An 11,902-nucleotide genomic window follows, 5' to 3' on the forward strand; every position below is an offset into this window, starting at 1 on the left:
ACCAAACACAATTAGAGGAGATTAGAAAAAAGACTATTGGGAATCTACAGGATACTATAAAAAAAGGCAACATTCTGATTCTAGGAGTTCCTGCAGGCATGGGGAGAGAGAAAGGATTAGAAGGCATTTTTAGTGAAACTTGATGCCCACAAGATAAGCATAATGTTGCTTGCTCTAGCTTCTGTAACAAAGGCTTGGCTTTGTAATTAACTTCAACAAGATATGGTTTGGGCCTTTATAAGCTTACCCTAGGGCTCTATCAGGGCTGTTTGATTTGGAGAGCACATGCGCCTGTGCAGCTGCCGGCTTTCAGAAATAAAAGACTCCGTAATTTGGCCCTGAGACTTCAGCACTTATTAATATTAATAAACTTACTTTATTATTTATTATTTAAACTTACTTTATTAATATTAATAAACTTACAGATCACCTCTCACAAGATTAGTTTTTGAGAAGCTAGCAGTTGTGGGACTGCTTAGAAAAAAACAGAGGACAATCAGGGGACAAAAAGGAGTGACTCTGGTCAGGGCATAGCTCATTTGCACTTGAAAATCAGTAAAATGTAGCCTGAGGATCTGCAGCACCTCCTGCATGGACCCAGAGGCCCCTCTGACTTTGACCACCTTGACCTCAGCATGACACTGGCACAGCTCCCCATACTCTGTTACAGGAAACTGGATTGCCAGCATCACTGAAGAGAACAAGGAGAGTCCCACAGTGACAGAGGTGGAGCCTGAGTCTCAATGAGGGGCAAGGACCCATGGCAATGTGGCCAGGTGTTCCCCATGTCTCACAGAAGACAGTGAGTGTGCCTCTGGTGGACTTCTTGTTGCAGGCAGAGGACTGCTCACCTGCAATCCCCACTTGAGGACTGGTTACTATGTGAATCATGCTGGCTGTGAGGCCTTAGCTCCAGGCAAAACTTTGCTCCTCCATTGGCTGCCCAGAATTAATCCAGACATGGCCAAGCAGGCCCTACAGCACTGCTCAGTGCATGGCGTGGCCTTTGTCAGTGAGGATAGTGTCAACAAAAATAAGCTGCACCACTGCCTCTGAGCCAAGCACCCAAAAGCACTTGTCTGTCCCAGCATCTGAACAGCAGCCTGTTTTCATAATCAATTTCATTGTGACAGTCAATAAAACTGGAGAAAAAGTGGGAAAAACTAATGTAATTCTATACACTTTTCAAAAGATGAAGAGGAGGAATACATCTGGACTAATTTATAATGCAAACATTATCCAACTTCAATGATTGAAGAAATCAAATTTCCGCATGAGTAATAATAAAAAATCAAACTAAATTTTGAAACAGGATATTCTTCAATAGGTGAATGTATGAGTAAACTGTGTTGTATCTGAGAGACCTGAGCCGGGATCAAGGCACAGCTCTTTGAGAATAGGCCTCCATCTTTTAACTCAGGCCTGACAGGGCCCTGAACCCTACAGCTCATGAAAGAAAAAAGAAATAAATGAACTCCCTTGCAATAAACCCACCTAGCAACAGCCAATTGGCAGATAGCAGGGAAATACCTGAAGTTTCAGGTGTCTTTTCAGGCTGTTAAGGTGATTGATAACATCCCGAGACACTGCAGTTTGGCAAGTACACCCTAGCAGCTTGGACCCTATACTTTAGCCAATAATTTTAAAAGGCATCAACCTCAAAAGCCATCCCACCACCTTTACTAGGTCCATTCGTGCCGCTGGATGCACTAACCAATTTTAAGAGATGTTCTTTGAATTTCCCATGGAATGAGATGATTTGCTGAATGGTGCTATAATGTATAGATTGTCTCTGAAAACCCTATAAAAACCCTGTTAACTGAAGAGTTGGGGCTTTCAACCAGACCCATGGCATCAATGATATTTGGGAGCCCAGGCCCAGACCTGCAATAAAATTCTCGTGTGTTTTACAGCGGTATAGGCTCCTTGGTGGTCTTTGTGGACAATTGAACTGGGCATAATATATCATACAAAAAAATTTAATTTCTGAAAGGAAATGAGCTCAGAAGTCATTTGGGCCATTAGCATTGAATACCACATCCTGTTTCAACAGCCTGAACATGCAGATGAACATCTGTGAGATGGGATAACTTCAAAGTAAAGTTAAGTTTCAAGATAAAGTCTGGGAGTCAGCACTGTGCTGTAGTGGCCTAAGCCTCTGCCTGCAGTGCCATCATCCCATATGGGCTCCAGTTCAAGTCCCAGCTGCTACACTTCTGATCCAGCTCTCTGCTTTGGCCTGGGAAGGCAGTGGAAGATGCCCCAAGGTGTTAGGCCGGTGCACCCATGTGAGAGACTTGGAATGAAGCTCATGGCTTTGGATTGGTCCAGCTCCAGCCATGTGGGGAGTGACCAGCAGATGGAAGATCTTTTTTTCTGTCTCTCTCTTTGTCTATAAATCTGTCCAATAAATAAATAAAATCTTTGAAAAGAAAAGATAAAGTCGGCCTGATTTTGTATCACTGTTTTCTGTTGTTGCTGAGGCCTGAGGCAGCTTTCCTAGTTTATTTCTGCCTGCATAGGGGGGTTCATTCCCTATACTTTTTCTGTGGATGGGGTGTTTGACAAATTTAACATGGTCTCCTGACTTAAAAAATCTCAGGAAATTGAGAATACAATAATACTCCATCAATATGAAAAAGAGTATATACAATAAAACTCCAAAACATAATTAATGACAAAAAATAAAATACTTTACTGTTAATATCAGGAACAAGATAGTAATTTGTTTTCACTACTTTTATTCAACTTTGTAGTGAAGATTCTAGCAATAAAAATAAATAAAAGTAGTGAAATTGAAAGGAAGAAGGAAAGATGTCTATTCACAAATATGATCACAACATAGGGGTGAGAATTCTCCACCCTCAAACTCTCACTTGTAGGCAGCTTCAGGTTTTAGTGATAAAGTTTTATTGGAACACAGCTATGCTCATGGATTTATTTATCTATGACTACTGTCACACTAAAATGACAAAAAGTTATCACAGAGAATGTATTGGTACAAATAAAAAATATTTACTATCATTAGTAAGAGAGTAGTTTGAGAAAGAAAACAACTGACAAGAATAGGTCTAGAAAAAAATTCTGATGGCATAAACCAAAAACATAATGCAGCAATAAGTGAGTTTAGTAAAATGAGAAGAAACAAAATCAATACAGAAGAATAAAATGTATTTAATATAACACCAATGAAAATCAAAATTTTAGAATCACCACTAGTTCACTTAAAATATGAAATGCACATCTGATGAAATACAGGCCTACAAAAACAACTTAATTTTAAATGAAATTAAATATTCCTCTCTAAGTGGAAACATTTTATTCAAGAATCTCAGGATTCATCAATGTTAAAACATTATTTATCCTAACATTATTTTACAGACTCAACACAATTTCAATCTCTTTTCCAGCAAGCTACCTGGTTATTTTTAAAGTAACAAGCTGATATAAGCTCATATGAAAATGCAAAGAATCTATGATAGCCAAAATAACTCTGTAAAAATTATAAAATCAAAGGGATGATTTTAAGAGTTATAAATGTATACTAACTAAAGTGTGCTGTTGACATACAGAAAGCCAAACAGATTAATGGAACACAAGAGGTTGCATAGAAGATCCGAACACAAACAGTGAACAGGTTTTCTACAGAGTCTCAATTGCAATGCAGTGGAGAAAGTATAGCCTTTTCAACACATAGTGTTAGCACAATAAGATATTTCCAATAAAATAGCTTCTACTTACAAAATTGAAAAAAAAAATGTGCCACAGATATAACTATAGTACTGAAAACTGCAATACTTCCAGAAAAAAATCATAGAAGAAAATTTTTTTTACTTTAAGTTAGGGAAAGATTTCCTAGATATGAGAAAAACTTAAGAGGACATCCATTCACTGGTTCACTCCCCAGATGGCCACAATGGCCAGAGCTGGGGTGATCTGAAGTCAGAAGCCAATAGCTTCTTCTGGATTTCCCAAGCAGTTGGGCCATCTTCTACTGCTTTCCCAGGCCATAACAGTGAGCTGGATCAGATGTGGAGCAGCCAGGACTCAAATTGGTACCCAGATGTGATGCCGGCACTGCAGGCAAGTTTTATGCACTATGCCACAGCACTGGCCCCAAAAACTTCTTTTCAAAACACTGTTTAAAGAATGAAAGTCAAAGCAAAAAAAAAATCCTTGAAAAATATACCATGGGACCAGCTCTGTTGCATAGTGGGTAAAGCCTCTGCCTAGAGTGCCAGTATCTCATATGTGCTCCAGTTTGAGTCCCAGCTGCTCCACTTCTGATCCAGCTCTCTGCTATGGCCTGGGAAAACAGTAGTAGATGGTCTGAGTCCTTGGGCCCCTAAGTCCTCATGGGAGACTTGGAGGAAGTGCCTGGCTCCTGGCTTTGGATCGGCACAGTTCCGGGCATTACAGCCAACTGGGAAAGAACCAACAGATGGATGACCTATCTCTCCCTGCCTCTCCTTCTCGCTCTGTGTAACTCTGACTTTCAAGTAAATAAATAAATCTTTAAAAAAAAAGGAAAAGGAAAAATATACCTGATAAATTAATGGTATCCATAATATATGAAGAAATTTTATAGTGCAACACATAAGATGCCAACAAAACAACCCTTAATTCTAAAATAGTAAGCATGTTAGATATAGTTCACAACAGAAGATGTGAGAGGGTGCTGTTGTTTAATAATGGGTTGAACCACCCCCTACAATACTAGCATTCTATAAGAGTGCTGATTTGAATTCTGTCTGCTATACTTCCAAACCAGTCATGTTGTTAATGCTCCTGGGAAAGCAGCAGTAGATTCTATATATATTCTGACCCCTGGCACATATGTGGGAGACCTATATTCAGTGATCCTCACCAGGTAATCAGTGAGCCCTGAGTATGTGTAACTTCCCACAGTGACCGCCCAAAGTACCAGCCATACCCTGAGCCCCCCCATGCAGCCTCAGTGTTTTCACAGTCCCAGCACACAAGCTTCCCACAGTCATGAGCACCAAGTCCCCTATTAGTCCTCCCCACCAAATTCAGGTTTCTCTGCTCTGCTGGTTGCTGGGTGTGCAGATACGAACTGGAGCATCTGTTACATATGTCCAAAATGGTGCCTGCCCTCCATCAGCTTGTTACAGGATGCCAGTTTCAGGGTGGTCATGGAGAGAGAAACAAGCCTAGTTTGGCATGTACACTGTCCTACCTAGGGCTCCTAGCTGGATTCCCACCAGGATCTTTCTGCAACTTTATTACCAGTGGCTTGGGCTGCTCCAGTCTGGTCTCACCTCCTGAGCTACTGTTGAGGTTCTTGGCTGCTGGGTTTCTGAGTTGTACATGTCCACACCCTGCATATGGTCCACAGTGTCCCTCTAATTTGTGTGGAGTTTCCTCTGACATTTTTCCCTACCTCTTCCTTGAGACTGTACTCTCCATTTTTTCATACTATCTTGTCGTAGATTACAACAGTAAGCTCCCTCTCTACTCCTCTATTTTAATCCAATCCCTGATTTATTTTTCTCAAGAAATTCATCAATAGGCTTTTTTATACTCATCTGTTCAATTGTTTATTATTGTGTTCAACAAATACTTATTGAACAACCAAGGCATGTCCGTGATAGCCGCAGTGGAAAGCAGCATGGCTTTTAAATTTTAAAATTTTATAATAAAAATAATAATCTGTAATAGATTACAAATAGTTTGTTTTCTAGAATATGTATACCAAGTCCTCTTATTTTCCCTAGAGTTTAAACCACTATTATATAGCATGTTGAAAAATCATAGCCATTTGGCCAGCACCATGGCTCACTAGGCTAATCCTCCGCCTTGCAGCACCACCACACCAGGTTCTAGTCCCCATCAGGGCTCCGGAGTCTGGGTTGCCTCTCTTGCAGGCCACCTCTCTGCTGTAGCCAGGGAGTACAGTGGAGGATGGCCTGAGTGCTTGGGTCCTGCACCCCATGGGAGACCCGGATAAGTACCTGGCTCCTGCCATTGGATCAGCATGGTGTGCTGGCTGCAGTGCGTTGGCCGTGGTGGCCATTGGAGGGTGAACCAATAGCAAAAGGAAGACCTTTCTCTCTCTGTCTCTCTCTCTCACTGTCCACCTGCCTGTCAAAAGAAAAAAAAAATCATAGCCATTTATGATGATAGTGTCAATGACACTGTCATATATATAATGCTAAGGAATGGCTAAATTTCATCTTTCAAATTGCTTTTATTGGATGCATGATTGTGAGAACATTATTAGAAAGGCTTCACCCTAAGCTCATTTTCCCAACACCACCTCCCTCCCTACAAACTACCCTCTCTAACTTGGATTCTGTATCATCTTCACTCTCTCTCTTTTTTTTTTTTGACAGTCAGAGTGGACAGTGAGAGAGAGAGAGACAGAGAGAAAGGTCTTCCTTTGCCGTTGGTTCACCCTCCAATGGCTGCCGTGGCCGGAGTGCAGTGTCCTGCGCACCGCACTGATCCGATGGCAGGAGCCAGGTACTTATCCTGGTCTACCATGGGGTGCAGGGCCCAAGGACTTGGGCCATTCTCCACTGCACTCCTGGGCCACAGCAGAGAGCTGGCCTGGAAGAGGGGCAACCAGGACAGAAATCTGGCACCCCGACCGGGACTAGAACCCGGTGTGGTGGTGCCACAAGACGGAGGATTTGCCTAGTGAGCTGCAGCACCAGCCCATCTTCACTCTCTAAAAGAGAATGCACCTGCCAACTAATGTGAAGAGCAAATCACTTCATCTCCTGTTTAGATGTTGCTTTGTGGATACTTGTGTGCTTCTACCTCCAAAAGCAGCCACTCTGTCATTCAACGGTCACTGTTACCTCCTTCAACAAACAGGCACTAAAAAAAGACAAGAGAAATCTCATACTTCGTGGAGTTTGTGTCTTCACAGAGCATGTAGATTACAATTCTCATTGCTAAGGTCACCAAGGACAGAATGGAGTTCCCTGTTAAAAAAAATCCTCCTCTAACATATATGTGTTAGCCCATTAATATTTATTAGATTATTATATAAGGTAGTTACTATGTTAGGACAAAGAGATAACAGCATCATGTAATGCACAAGAAAATAAACCTAGGGTGCAGCTATTTTTTCCTTTTTTCATGGAGGTAGCTGGCAGTTTGAGAAAAGAAAGAGATTGGGCAAGAGTGCAGGCTCTGGAGCAGGAAAAGCCAATTTTAGCTGAAGGAGTGATGATCCACACTAAAAAGTTCTTGCTTTCCAAAATTCAGAAACAAGCTTCCCAAGTAACTAACAAGTAACTGAGATGCCCCAGGAAGAAAAGGCAGCTAAAGGATTCAGCTACGTTGACTCCAATGAGACAAGAAGAGAAATCCATTTTTCAACATGATTCTTGAAGGATACTCTATACCTCATGAAGCATCTGTCCAGGGTCTGGTGTCCTCTTGGTAATGTCAGCCATCAAACAGACATCATAATTCCCAGCTAGCTGAACTGTACCCATCATCATTCATTGGCTGGCCCCTACCCTGGTCAGCAGCACTGAAGCCTATACCCCATCCCAAACCCTACTTCAACATCCCCAGCTTCTGTAGGACCAGAGACTGGTAAACCAAACTTAAGTGAAGACAAGGCACAATAAAAAGAAATATGGGGAAATGTGTGATTCAGGTTTGAGTAGTAGAGGCAACATGTGCTTAACTAACCAGTCTTGGTTCCAACCCAGGTCCTGCAACATGTTAGTCTGTCACAAGACTGAGCCAATTATCTTGCTCCTCAGCATCTGTCTCCTCATCTGCAAAGATAAAACGCCTACTTTGCAGAGCTGATATGAAACTTAAATATATATGAAGTGGCCTTCAAAAAACAGTAATTAAAATTCTTATTTCTTTATTAAAGGACAATCCCAAATGGAAGTGAGGCAAGAATCAGATTTTACTAGACATAAATCCTACAGTATAACTCTAAGAATATAAAAAATCAAACCTGAATAACATACAGGAGCTACTTTGATACAGCAAAATATACATGCACATGCAACAGTTCTACAAATTCCCAGCTTGTGAAATCAGAATTATCTAAACAAAACAGATGTTAATAACCAAAGTGTCTGTGGACTTCTGCTCATTTCTTCACCACAAATAAAAACCTTCCAGGATGAAGTCAATGTCCTAATTTGCTTTCTCTAAGTTTGGGGATGGTTAGGATCACTTCATTGACACTCTGGGGTTTCCAAGGCAACTGTTAGGGTAATTCTCAAAAGGAAAAGAACACCAATTCTGTGGCAACTGTTCTAGAGACACTCATACAGTAATAGACATTATTACTAGAAATGCAGTGCTCTCAACAGCAGCTAGCTCCTTTGGATAATTTACTACATTCAACGCTCTAAGTAGGTAAACTTACACTTCTGCATGAAGAGTAATAATTATTACTACAAGAAACAATCAGAACCCTAAATGGAAAATAAAATTAATTTCATGAAAATAAATTATGAAACCTAAAGCCCAAATTTGCAGCATAACCCAGTATTGTCTTTCCAATAAAAAATGTTAATTCTCAAGTGTCTACACCTAAGAGATTCCCACAGCTGCCTCATGTCATCCTTTTCTACGAGTCCGAGGGAGGGAAAGAAATGGATAAATTATATTCAGCATCCTGAGTGTTTCTGTCTATTATCACATAAATTTATGAGAGGTCAACTTTCAGTTCAGCATTTCAATGTTCAGTTATGCTAGAATATTTTATTTGTGGAGCAGATATGTAACCTAGCAGTTAAAATGCTTGCATACCATGTAGGAGTCCCTGGGTTTCATTTCTGGCTCTAGAACCTGACTCAAGCTTCCTGATAATCCAGATCCTGGGAGACAGATAACTGCTCTTGCTACCGACCTAGGAGACCTTGACTGAGTGCCATTTCTGCTGACTCAACCCCAAGTGGACATGAAGAATTTAGCTCTTTCATTACATCCCTATATTTTTGTCTCTATGCCTCCCAAATTTAAAAAATGAAACTAATTCTATTTCTGAGCCATTTAATAATGAACCACGTCTAACCATGAACTATAAAGCAACTGAAGTTCTAAACAGAATTATTTTTTTAATTTTTTATTTACATAAGGTGAACAAATTCCATGCATTTCATATGTACTGATTTAGGAGCATAGTAATACTTCCCACCAACCCTCTCTCTCGCTATTGCTCCCATCTTCCCTCTTCCTTCTTTTCTTGATTTTTCTTTTAATTTTTACAATGACATACTTTTAAAACACCACCAAGTAAAGAATTCAATAGATATTAAGTAAGAAAACCACTGTTCTTCAAGAGTATAGACGAGGGCAGTAAACAATATTGACATTTTCAACTCTCAATTTTGCTAGCATACATTATATTTTGTCACAGTAAATTTATAAAATATGTTTCAAGATTTGTACTACCTACACATACAAACAAAAGTATATAGAATAAACACAGCCTTCTCTACCAGATCACTTAAAGCACTGTAAAAACATATTGTAGTTGATTTATTTTTAAAAGAAAACTTCTTAGAATTCCACATTCCTCAATTATCACCAGTTTTTCTATTGCCTTTCTTAGTAAAAATTCTTTAAATTCTCTGAACTTATCCATACCAGTCAAAATTCCATAGCAACCATGTATTGAAATGGTTCCTTAACAAACTTAATTATTATCTACTTGTAAACCATTCAAGGTCATTGATATAATGAAATATTTTCTTGCTATGCCCCAGGGAAGATACAATCCTGTTTTATTTCCAGCAAATGTTATCACTGCTAACATTTTTGCAAAAGAAAATGAAGAATTCATAGTTTATCTTTTTTATCCTGATCACATAAACAGTTTTCATCATTCACTTGAAGCAGACTCCTGCATTAAAATCAATTAACTGAGTATTTTATTAAAAATAAAGAAAAGCAATTAGCCTACTAATATAGACTGCAGCTGTTGGTGAATTAAAGGTAGATATTTCTAGCCTCTGGACCCATTTTTGAAGTAAAGTTGATAGGATTTCTTTACAGACAAGAGAGGAATTGTGAAAGAGAGATTAATCAAGAATTGCACTGTGGATCTCAGCAGAGCAACTGAAGAAGCTGCCATTAACTCAAGTAGAGAAGACTACCTAAGGGACAGGTATGAGAAAGAAATTGGCAAGAAAAAGAAATTAAAGGGATACAAAATGGGAAGGAAGAAGTCAAACGATCCCTCTTTGCAGATGATATGGTTCTTTATTAAGGGGATCCAAAGAACTCTACTAAGAGACTATTGGAACTCATAGAAGATTTTGGCAAAGTGGCAGGATATAAAATCAATGCACAAAAATCAACAGCCTTTGTATACACAAGCAATGCCATGGCTGGGAAAGAACTGCTAAGATCAATCCCATTCACAATAGCTACAAAAACAATCAAATACCTTGGAATAAACTTAACCAAGGTCGTTAAAGATCTCTACGATGAGAATTAGAAAACATTAAAGAAAGGAATAGAAGAGGATACCAAAAAAATGGAAAAATCTTCCATGTTCATGGATTGGAAGAATCAATATCATCAAAATGACCATTCTTCCAAAAGCAATTTATAGATTCAAGGCAATACCAATCAATATACCAAAGACATTCTTCCCAGATCTGGAAATTGATGCTGAAATGCGTATGGAGACACAGGAGACCTCAGATAGCTAAAGTAATCTTGTACAACAAAAACAAAGCTGGAGGCATCACAATACCAGATTTCAGGACATACTACAGGGCAGTTGTCATCAAAACAGCATGGGACTGGTACAGAAACAGATGAATAGACCAATATAACAGAATAGAAACACCAGAAATCAATCAAAACATCTACAACCAACTTATATTTGATCAAGGATCTAAAACCAATTCCTGGAGCAAAGACAGTCTATTAAATAAATGGTGCTGGGAAAACTGGATTTCCATGTGCAGAAGCATGAAGCAAGACCCCTACCTTACACCTTACACAAAAATGCACTCAACATGGATTAAAGACTTAAATCTACACCTGACACCATCAAATTATTAGAGAGCATTGGAGAAACCCTTCAAGATATTGGCACCGGCAAAATCTTCCTGGAAAAGACCCGGGAGGCACAGGCAGTCAAAGCCAAAATTAATATTTGGGATTGCATCAAATTGAGAAGTTTCTGTACTGCAAAAGAAACAGTCAGGAGAGTGAAGAGACAACCGACAGAATGGTAAAAAATATTTGCAAACTATGCAACAGATAAATGGTTAATAAACAGAATCTACAAAGAGATCAAGGAACTCCACAACAAGAAAACAAATAACCAACTCAGGAGATGGGCCAAGAATCTCAACAGACATTTTTCAAAAGAGGAAATTCAAAGGGCCAACAGGCACATGAAAAAATGTTCAAGATCACTAGTAATCAGGGAAATGCAAATCAAAACCACAATGAGGTTTCACCGCACCCCGGTGAATGGCTCACATTCAGAAATCTACCAACAACAGATGAGGATGTGGGGAAAAGGGACACTAACCCACTGTTGGTGGGAATGCAAACTGGTGAAGCCACTATGGAAGTCAGTCTGGAGATTCCTCAGAAACCTGAATATAACCCTACCATACAATCCAGCCATCCCAGTCCTTGGAATTTACCAAAGGAAATTAAATTGGCAAAGAAAAAAGCAGCCTGAACCTTTATGTTTATTGCAACTCAATTCACAACAGTTAAGTCCTGAAACCAACCGAAATGCCCATCAACTGTAGACTGGATAAAGAAATTATGGGACATGTACTCTATAGAATACTATACAGCAGTCAAAAACAATGAAACCTGGTCATTTGCAACAAGATGGAGTAATCTGGAAAACATTATGCTGAGTGAAGTAAGCCAGTCCCAAAGGGGGAAATATCATATGTTCTCCCTGATCAGT

Source organism: Oryctolagus cuniculus, chromosome 16 (assembly GCF_051225735.1).
Source record: "Oryctolagus cuniculus isolate XC-2025 breed Fujian yellow rabbit chromosome 16, ASM5122573v1, whole genome shotgun sequence".
NCBI lineage: Eukaryota > Metazoa > Chordata > Mammalia > Lagomorpha > Leporidae > Oryctolagus > Oryctolagus cuniculus.